This window comes from Rhinatrema bivittatum, chromosome 12 (genome assembly GCF_901001135.1).
Source record: "Rhinatrema bivittatum chromosome 12, aRhiBiv1.1, whole genome shotgun sequence".
In the NCBI taxonomy this organism is placed as follows: domain Eukaryota; kingdom Metazoa; phylum Chordata; class Amphibia; order Gymnophiona; family Rhinatrematidae; genus Rhinatrema; species Rhinatrema bivittatum.
In genome coordinates this window covers 32,292,836-32,302,907 of record NC_042626.1, presented here as the reverse complement: position 1 = coordinate 32,302,907, position 10,072 = coordinate 32,292,836, and positions in this window count along the sequence as shown.

The window sequence follows — 10,072 nt, the reverse complement described above, 5'->3', positions numbered from 1 at the left end:
TGTATTTCTCTGTGGCTTATTTATTTATTTGCATACAAACAGTATTTTTCATTTTTTGTCTTTCTGATGCTCATTATGCCTCACCATACATTAAACTGAACTGGATTGAGAGTCAACATGGGTGAGAAAAAAAGGTCAGCTTGCATCCTGTGCTTTGGGAGAGCCTCAGTTTTTGGCTGAAAGTTAAGAGCCCAACTTTCAAAAGTATATGTAAGGCATCAAATGCACATGCAAGTGGCCAGTAGAGATTTATGCTAGCATTTTATTAACTGCGTGTGGTAGAAGTTGCACAGTTTATAAAATACTGTATATTTTTGCACTAAAGGTAAGTGGATATGTTTCAGTGCACACTTAAATTTGTAATGTAGGAAAATGTATACCTTCTCTACCCATTTCATAAAAATACGCTCATAGTAATTGTAACAATGTGTGCATAATAACCCAGAATTAAACTCAGAGGCAGGTACTTTATAAAGTATGCACATACTCCACTTATGAAAAATAACATTTTTCACCAATTTGAGAATGCCTCCACCAGGTCATTCAGACTTTCACCACTTCCTCTAGACCAGAGGTGGTGAACTCTGGCCCTCAAGAGCCACAAATAGGCTCTCAAGGACTAGATATCCACAATGAATATGCATGAGATAGATTTGCATGCTCTCCCTCCATTGAGTGCAAATTTATCTTATAGATATTCATTGTAGATATCTTGAAAACATGGCCTGTTTGTGCCTCCGCCACTCCTGACCTAGACCATTCAGCACTTCATCCTGAACCCCCAGCAGTTCATAAGAACATAAGAAATTGCCATGCTGGGTCAGACCAAGGGTCCATCAAGCCCAGCATCCTGTTTCCAACAGAGGCCAAACCAGGCCACAAGAACCTGGTAATTACCCAAACACTAAGAAGATCCCATGCTACTGATGCAAATAATACCAGGGGCTATTCCCTAAGTAAACTTGATTAATAGCTGTTAATGGACTTCTCCTCCAAGAACCCATCCAAACCTTTTTTGAACCCAGCTACACTAACTGCACTAACCACATCCTCTGGCAACAAATTCCAGAGCTTTATTGTGCGTTGAGTGAAAAAGTATTTTCTCCGATTAGTCTTAAATGTGCTACTTGCTCCCTAGTCCTTCTGTTCGAAAGTGTAAATAACTGAGTCACATCTACTCGTTCAAGACCTCTCATGATCTTAAAGACCTCTATCATATCCCCCCTCAGCCGTCTCTTCTCCAAGCTGAACAGGCCTAATCTCTTCAGCCTTTCCTCATAGGGGAGCTGTTCCATCCCCTTTATCATTTTGGATTCCCTTCTCTGTACCTTCTCCATTGCAACTTTATCTTTTTTAGATGCGGCGACCAGAATTGTACACAGTATTCAAGGTGCGGTCTCACCATGGAGCGATATAGAGGCATTATGACATTTTCCATTCTATTAACCATTCCCTTCCTAATAATTTCTAACATTCTGTTTGCTTTTTTGACTGCTGCAGCACAGTGAGCCGACGATTTCAAAGTATTATCCACTATGATGCCTAGATCTTTTTCCTGGGTGGTAGCTCCTAATATGGAACCTAACATCGTGTAACTAGAGCAAGGGTTATTTTTCCCTATATGCAACACCTTGCACTTGCCCACATTAAATTTCATCTGCCATTTGGATGCCCAATCTTCCAGTCTTGCAATGTCCTCCTGTAATGTATCACAGTCTGCTTGTGATTTAACTACTCTGAATAATTTTGTATCATCCGCAAATATGATAACCTCACTCGTCTTATTCCTTTCCAGATCATTTATATATATATTGAAAAGCACCGGTCCAAGTATAGATCCCTGAGGCACTCCACTATTTACCCTTTTCCACTGAGAAAATTGACCATTTAATCCTATTCTCTGTTTCCTGTCTTTTAACCAGTTTGTAATCCACGAAAAGACATTGCCTCCTATCCCATGCCTTTTTAGTTTTCGTAGAAGCCTCTCATGAGTTCACCCAGACTGCCCACCTGAAAGCTAGAGATAAAAAGCAAGAATGATTTAAATTGAGAAACTCCGCAAGTGTAAAAACATATGGACACATTTGGTAATATATGCACATATACAACTTACAAAATAACAACTTGTGTGCTCCTAATCCACCCCTTTTTTTCCTTGTTAACATTTATGTGTGATACCGCAAATACGCACTTTTGAGGTTTATAAAATGGCATAAAGTCATTTTTGCATAAGGCCTTGTAATGAGCACACACCTTATTTAGAGGTTTCTAATCAGGATGCTCTTTTCCACTTGGCTCACTACAGATCGAACCAAGCACAAACTCCATGGCTTTCTGTCTCACTGTGACCTTTACTCTTAGGTTGCATTTTCCAGAAGACTTGTGTTGCTAACTGGTTATGCCTTTAATCTAGAATTAATGGCCATAATCCTGGAAAACAGAAGACTGTATTGTGAGAACTTCTGACAGATACTTCAAAGTGTCTGCAGAAGATAGAAGAAAACAATAGGCTAATCACGGAAGATTTAAAATTTGTTCTTATTTTTGTACAGATTACAAGAGAAGGCCTTATTCTTAAGGATCTTTTTCCCATTCTTGGCCTATGGAAATTATATTCATTAAATTAGGCTTGCTAGAGCTACAGAAAACTGCAAGATGGTAAATGGAGCAATCTTACTATGCTTCACATAACTCTTACACAAAAATGCAGAATTACATTTTTGCCCTTTGTATCCTGCAGTAATTGGTATGTATAAATATGTATTGATATATATTTTTGAGAAAATACATTTCATTTCATTTTTACATGTATAAACTGCCTTATTCGCAAAAAAAAATATGAAACAAAGTTGTTTACAGCAAGTGAATAAAACATACAGGGGTCAATTTTCAAAGCCTTTCACACAGATAACTCACAAGTTATCCATCTAAATGGCTTGATTTGAATATTTCCCTTGCTTATCTGGCTAACTGTTAGTCGGATAAGTCTTTAACCAGCTAAGAATTAGCCAAATAAGAAAGGGGAGTGTCGGGGACATGCTGGGGAGGGGTAGAGTTAGGCGAATAATATCGGAGTTAGCAGGATAAGTTAAGAGTTACCCAGATACGTTTTTGGCCTAACTCTAGATGTACCCGAGAGCACGTAGCTGCTAAGTGACATCAGAAGCCACAGATCTGGGTCAAAGGGAGGAGGGGGCTGAATAAGGTACAGGGAGAGTATAGGTTTGGGTCGGGGGGGGGGGGGAGGAAGTAGGAGGTGGGGTGGCTGTGGAAAACATCAATATTTGAATCGTTTGATGGGACCTTGAACCGGGACCTGGGTGGGAAGGGCTGAAACCGTAGGTTTCTAAACAAAAGGAAGGGGGGTTTTTTTTGCAAGGGGATGAGGGGGTGCTGCAGGCTCGGCCCAGCAGGGCGGAGCTTTGGATTTCAGGTGGGGAACGTTAAGGGAAGTAAGCCTGTGATCTCGATTTTTTTTTTTTTTTTAATTTTACTACTCCTCTTAACCGGCTATTTTCTTTTTGAATATAGCTGGTTAAGACTAAAGTTATCCCGCCAATTATAGGAGTATAACTTTACAACCGGTTTTATTCCAAATCTGCCCTATTAGAGTGAAAGTTATCCAGCTACAGTTAGTTGAATAACTTTAATCAGGGATATATACAGTGGGATGTTTATCCCATTGAATATTCAGGACATGATATCTGGCTAACTTTAACTGGATAACTTATCTATTCAATGACTTATTGAATCTGCCCCCTAATATATACAACAAAATAAATTTAAAAAATCTACCACTCCATCCCATACTATTCTAATCTACATATGTATCACCTGTACATCCCAATCTATCTAGATCTTTCATTCAGGAATTTCTCCACTGGAGGGGGATAATAAAATACAAAGTGAGACCCCTGATATTGACAATGCATTTCACAGGAAATTTAAAAAAGAAATCCCAACCCAGGGAAACAGTTTCTACTCGGTAATGCCAAAAACATTTTCCTCTTGTCCTAAGTGTTTTTACAAAGGTCTGGATATATTTTATTTTTCCACCAAAGAAGAGAAAATCTTTCTTCTTAAAGACAGCTCAGAAAGTCCAATTCCTGCTGCACCAGTGTTCCTTCCTCTTTTCAATGAAAACAAAGTAAAAAATTTAAAAAATGCATTATCAGTATTAACTAAATCACTTTTAATCCCTATCTACCTCCAACTGTGCTTCTCCCATTAGCCAATACAAACCTACCACTTCCTGGCTGACCCTACAACCAGGCTCACTCACCATTTCTTCTCTACCAGCTCCCATATGAGGAAAGGCTAAAGAGATTTGGGCTGTTCAGCTTGTGTAAGAGATGGCTGACGAGAGATATGAGAGAGGTCTATAAAATCATGAGAGGTCTAGAATGGGTAAATGTGATTCAGTTATTTACTCTTTCAGATAATAGGACTAGGGAGCACTCCATGAATTTTAGCAAGTAGCACATTTAAAACTAATTGGAGAAAATTCTTTTTCACTCAACATACAATTAAGCCCTGGAATTCATTGCCAGAGGATGTGGTTAGTCTAGCTGGGTTCTATTAACTGCTATTAATCAAGTTGACTAAGGGAATAGCCACTGCTATTACTGGCATCAGTAGCATGGGATCTACTTAGTGTTTGGGTGCTTGCCAGGTACTCGTAGCCTGGATTGACCACTGTTAGAAACAGGATGCTGGGCTTGATGGACCCTTGATCTGACCCAGCATGGCAATTTCTTATGTTCTTAATTTCTTAACTGAAATTTTTAAACTTTTGTTTTTTTTTCTTCAGTGCAGCTGCTGAGCCACACCTTTCACAAGCTACCATGCTCTGTGCATTCCTATGCTCTGTACTTTGTTTTAGAGCCACAGGCCCCCTCTATTCTGTACTGCATTTAGAATCACAGGATCTCTTCACAACTCTCTGTACTCCCAATAAACACTTTCTTGGAGACTGGGGGTTTTTTTCTGTGCAAAACCTTAGAAAAAATCCCATGTATGACACCATATGTGGGAACGAGCAGTGATTCCCCCAGGAGACACAAATGCAGTCTGATTCCAGGCTTTCTTAAATCACTTATCTTTATTATCGCTTCACAATACACAACAGTAAACTGTCTTCCCTTCAGAACAGTGTACTTAATTACGGTACTCACAGTTCAGCTTCGTCTCAGCTAATTGTTTGGAGAGTGTTACATTACAGGAGCTGCCTTCCTCCTGGAGACCTGGGCCTGGTCTGACTATCCCCACCTGGATCCCAGCTCTTATTCTGCAGTTTCTGGTTACACACTCTGAGCCCTACCTGCCCCACAGGATCCCGCCCATAGAGCATACTCTCCTTAAGGAATTTAAGGTGGACCAGGCATCTAGTCTGGTCCTGTACAGGTAAATAAGAGTACTCCTCACACCCAGGCATCTTCCTCTTCTGCTGGCAGGAGTTGGGAACACCACCAGTACGTCTGTATTTGCAATTCTATACACATAAGAACATAAGAAATTTGCCATGCTGGGTCAGACCAAGGGTCCATCAAGCCCAGCATCCTGTTTCCAACAGAGGCCAAACCAGGCTACAAGAACCTGGAAATTACCCAAACACTAAGAAGATCCCATGCTACTGATGCAATTAATAGCAGTGGCTATTCCCTAAGTAAACTTGATTAATAGTCATTAATGGACTTCTCCACCAAGAACTTATCCAAACCTTTTTTGAACCCAGCTACACTAACTGCACTAACCACATCCTCTGGCAAAAAATTCCAGAGCTTTAATGAAAAAGAAGTTTCTCTGATTAGTCTTAAATGTGCTACTTGCTAACTTCATGGAATGCCCCCTAGTTCTTCTATTAATCGAAAGTGTAAATAACTGATTCATATCTACTCGTTCAAGACCTCTCATGATCTTAAACACCTCTATCATATCCCCCCTCAGCTGTCTCTTCTCCAAGCTGAACAGCCCTAACCTCTTCAGCCTTTCCTCATAGGGGAGTTGTTCCATCCCCTTTATCATTTTGGTTGCCCTGCCTCTTTTGCCTTGGGAAATCCTACAGGTGCTGCACCCTGCTACATGTGTCCAAAAAAAAGCCTAAACCTTCCTCTGGGTCAGTTTGTAGGCAGGGAAAATTTTGCTGGCTGTCAAAATGTACTCTGTGGGAAGGATGCAGTTCATGGACCTTAGTTTAATTAGTCCAGGGATCTCCAATCAGCCACATACTATCCAGCTGAGGTAGTTGTGTAACTCTTTTCAACCTGGGGAAGCAAAGAAATCCAGGCAAGTATAGGCCAGCCTTAGTTTTAATTCAAGCTAGCAAGGCTTGACTTCTTTATTTTAATCCTAAAGCTTTTAACTTCAAGAAAGAGAACCCTTCTTTTTCTTTCAAAAATATAGAATGCTCAAGTGATGAAATATAGTAAAAGAGAAAATTTAAGCTGCTTTACCTTTCTTCATGTTAGGCCAGCTCTCAGCTGCTCATACAGGAGGTAATTTTAAAACAGAGTTACATGTGTAAATGTAACATCATATCATAGTAATTTTTAAAAGCTATTTATATATATTTAAAGTGCACTTACATGTGAATATCCTATGGGCAATTCAGTGGCATATATTATAGCAATTTTCAAAAGTATACTTACACTGGTAAAGTGCATTTACTAGTGTAAAACCCAATTTTAAGCATGTAAATGCTTTTTAAAATCAGGCCCTTATCTAGTGTCTTACTCTGCTCTACTTGAGTAGGCCAGTAACTTGTTGGAATCATTTTTTGTTACTTTTGCTGAGGATCTATATAGAGGATAGACCGTATGGATTCAGAGTTTTCACCTAAATACAGCCTACCTCTGAGTGAACTCCTGTTTACTGTCTTGCACTGTGAAATGTTTACGAACAGGCAAGAGTCTGTTTATTTAATTATTTCACTAAGTATATGATGAGAAAACTAGCAATTTACATAAGAACATAAGAACATAAGAAAATGCCATACTGGGTCAGACCAAGGGACAATCAAGCCCAGCATCCTGTTTCCAACAGTGGCCAATCCAGACCATAAAAACCTGGCAAATACCCCAAAACTAAGTCTATTCCATATTACCGTTGCTACTGGCAGTGGCTATTCTCTAAGTGAACTTAATAGCAGGTAATGGACTTCTCCTCCAAGAACTTATCCAATCCTTTTTTAAACACAGCTATACTAACTGCACTAACCACATCCTCTGGCCACAAATTCCAGAGTTTAATTGTGCGTTGAGTAAAAAAGAACTTTCTCCGATTATACTAAAGCCTGAGAGACAAAGTGAAGGCCACACAGCTGTGTCTGAAATTTGATAAGAAATCTGATAATCTGAAATCTGATAAGAACTCAGAGGGAGGGAACTCCACTGCTTTCACAAGGTTTGTAGTATATAAGGAGAGACAGTGAGAAAGAGAGGGGAGAGAGAGCCCTGGACGTGATGGTAGGGCTGATTCTTTGGAAATGTAAGCTTTTTATATCTATGTAGCAATTGTTATTATCTACCATTACTTCTTCTATACGATCTAATTTTATTTGCTCTATCCTCCTAATGCTCAAATAATCTTGCTTTCTTACCTGGATCTGTAACGGACTGAATCCAAGTTTGTTTGTGGCTTTTTGTGTAGGGGATAAGCTCCTGGGTTCAAGCCCCCAGGTTTGATCCCAACAATTGCGTGTGGCTATTTGTGTAGGGGATAAGCTCCTGGGTTCAAAACCCCAGATATAATCCCTGTAATTGTTACCCTGTTCGATGTAAACCGATCTGATATGGTCATTACCATGAAGGTCGGTATAGAAAAGTGTTAAATAAATAAAATAAATTGCGATTGGCTATTTGTGTAGGGGATAAGCTCCTGGGATCAAGCCCCCATGTATAATCCCAGTAATTGTATGGGTTTATATGAGATTAACCCCCCCCCCCCCCACCCCGCCCCAGGTAAGAGCCCCTGGGCAGGATACCAATGTGCACAGTCTGAATTCATAACATAACTATATGCCGCTCTTCATATCAATTAGCTCACCTTAGTGCATCTTCTTTAAGTAGTTGCCGTGCTACCTGATAACAGAAAGTAATGGAACTAAGAGGGTGTCGAAAAGTCTAACTTCCTTTCCATCTCTAGTGTGCTGTGTTACATTGTTTTATGTGACGTGTGGGGACTCTCTCTGCACAGCTATGATTCACCATCCACAGTAGAGAACCCGGATCTATTACAGAAGGCTCATAGAACACAGGTTGCACAGCAGCTTTGCCTTTTTTCAGCAGTCAAATGAGCAGAACAGTTTGTCCTTACCTAGGAGCATTTTTTCCACTCTTCACCGAGTATTCTGGCACTGCTTGAGCATCGTCTCCCCTCCAGCCACCTCTTCCCCGGCCCCCTCCCCATATTCACCATTTTGGTGGGAAGAGAGGTTCTGTCTAATCTCTCTGATCTCATTCTTCTCTGCTCTGCATGGTACCTGTGTCTGCATCCTCTGCTGCTGTGGTTTTCTTTGGATTGAACTGCCTTGCCACGGATCATCATCTTCTTGTAGAACAATTCGCAGGAAGGAGAATTTTTGTAATTTTACACAATTTTTGGGGCAAATTTGAAGCAATTATTTAGTGATCCCATGTTATGGGATAGTTTTTCTAAAAGTCGGTTATTTGTTTTTTCTCTTCATTACTTTTAAAATGAAAACATAATTACCTAAATTCTTGTGAAACTTGGAGAAGGAAAAATAGCAGGAGGTTTATTTTGTTGCTTTGGTAATGGTTGTTAGATTATCGTGTCCTCACTGGGGTTGGGGGGGGGGGGGTGCAAAGTGTTAATCTTCCGCTTCCCTTATTCTGTGCAGGTTCTCAGTCTCAGCAAAAAAAAAAAAGCCAAAATAGGACCATCCTTAGTTCAGAACCTGCACTTGGATCCCAGTCAGAAAGAAGTCAAGGGTGATACTCCAGTTTATTCAATCTGAAGTGAAACCAAACTATTAAAGTGTTGGGCATTCTTGGAGTAGTAAGGAAACCTGCAAATCTTTTATCATCCAGCTGTTTCACAGCTGGTCCAAGCCTTTCCATTTCTGACATACAGTGATGGTAAAGCCAGATTCACAAATTACTTTCTCCCATTTACTGCCCTTTGGGGGGGAAACTGCTTAGTATTTCTAAAGCCTACAAACATTATCACCTGATCCCAATATTTTATATTTTATCCTAGAGCATTCTGGGGTTTATAATTAAACATCACAGAGCAGTATTTGTGATGACCATATTGTCACGTCATCCTTCTCCTCGTCTGATTAGTTGCAGTATGAGGCATCATCATAACCCTCGATGATACAGAAACAAACAAAGCTTTGCCATATGGACTTTCCTTCCCAACGTCATCGCAGCAAGTCATATCTGGACCACTCCTTCCCAGTGGCCCTAAAACAGCATATCTGCCTTAGTGTTAGTTTCTGTGCATTCTCTACTAAATTCAGGTGCAGATGCAGGTGCATGTAACATATAATAACTATGATTTCCAATTTTTACATGCATATCTTATAGTTAACCCCTGACCAGTCTGCAACTGATCCTGAGTCATTTATTATCTGAGCAAATAGCAACAATGGGAAAAAAAAAAAACCTGGCACAAGGGAACAGAAAGCCAGCAGTACCCAGAATCCTAATCTTTGATTCTTAACTGAGATATAATAAGGTTCAATTAACAGAAAATGGGCACTTCTCAGTTCTTTATTGTAGAGAGAAGAGAAAAAAAAGGGCTGTATGTTATGCAGGCACTGCATGGTTCAACATCTCTGCTGCTTCTCCGACAATGCCTAATTCTATTAATCAGGCTGATTTCCCCGCGGGCAGTGGTTTATTTCTGTCATCAAATATCTGATTAAATCTTCAGGAATGAAATCTTTAGCCCAATAAGAACAAATAGCTTATAGTGTTAACATGTCACAAGCTGCCTGAAGATAACATTATGCGGTAATTTGAAAGCAAACGGAGCAGTAATGCAGCACAGACTTCTTCTGTGATCCTGCATTAATCCAGCTGTGCGTTGAAGAGAAGGAAGGAACTTT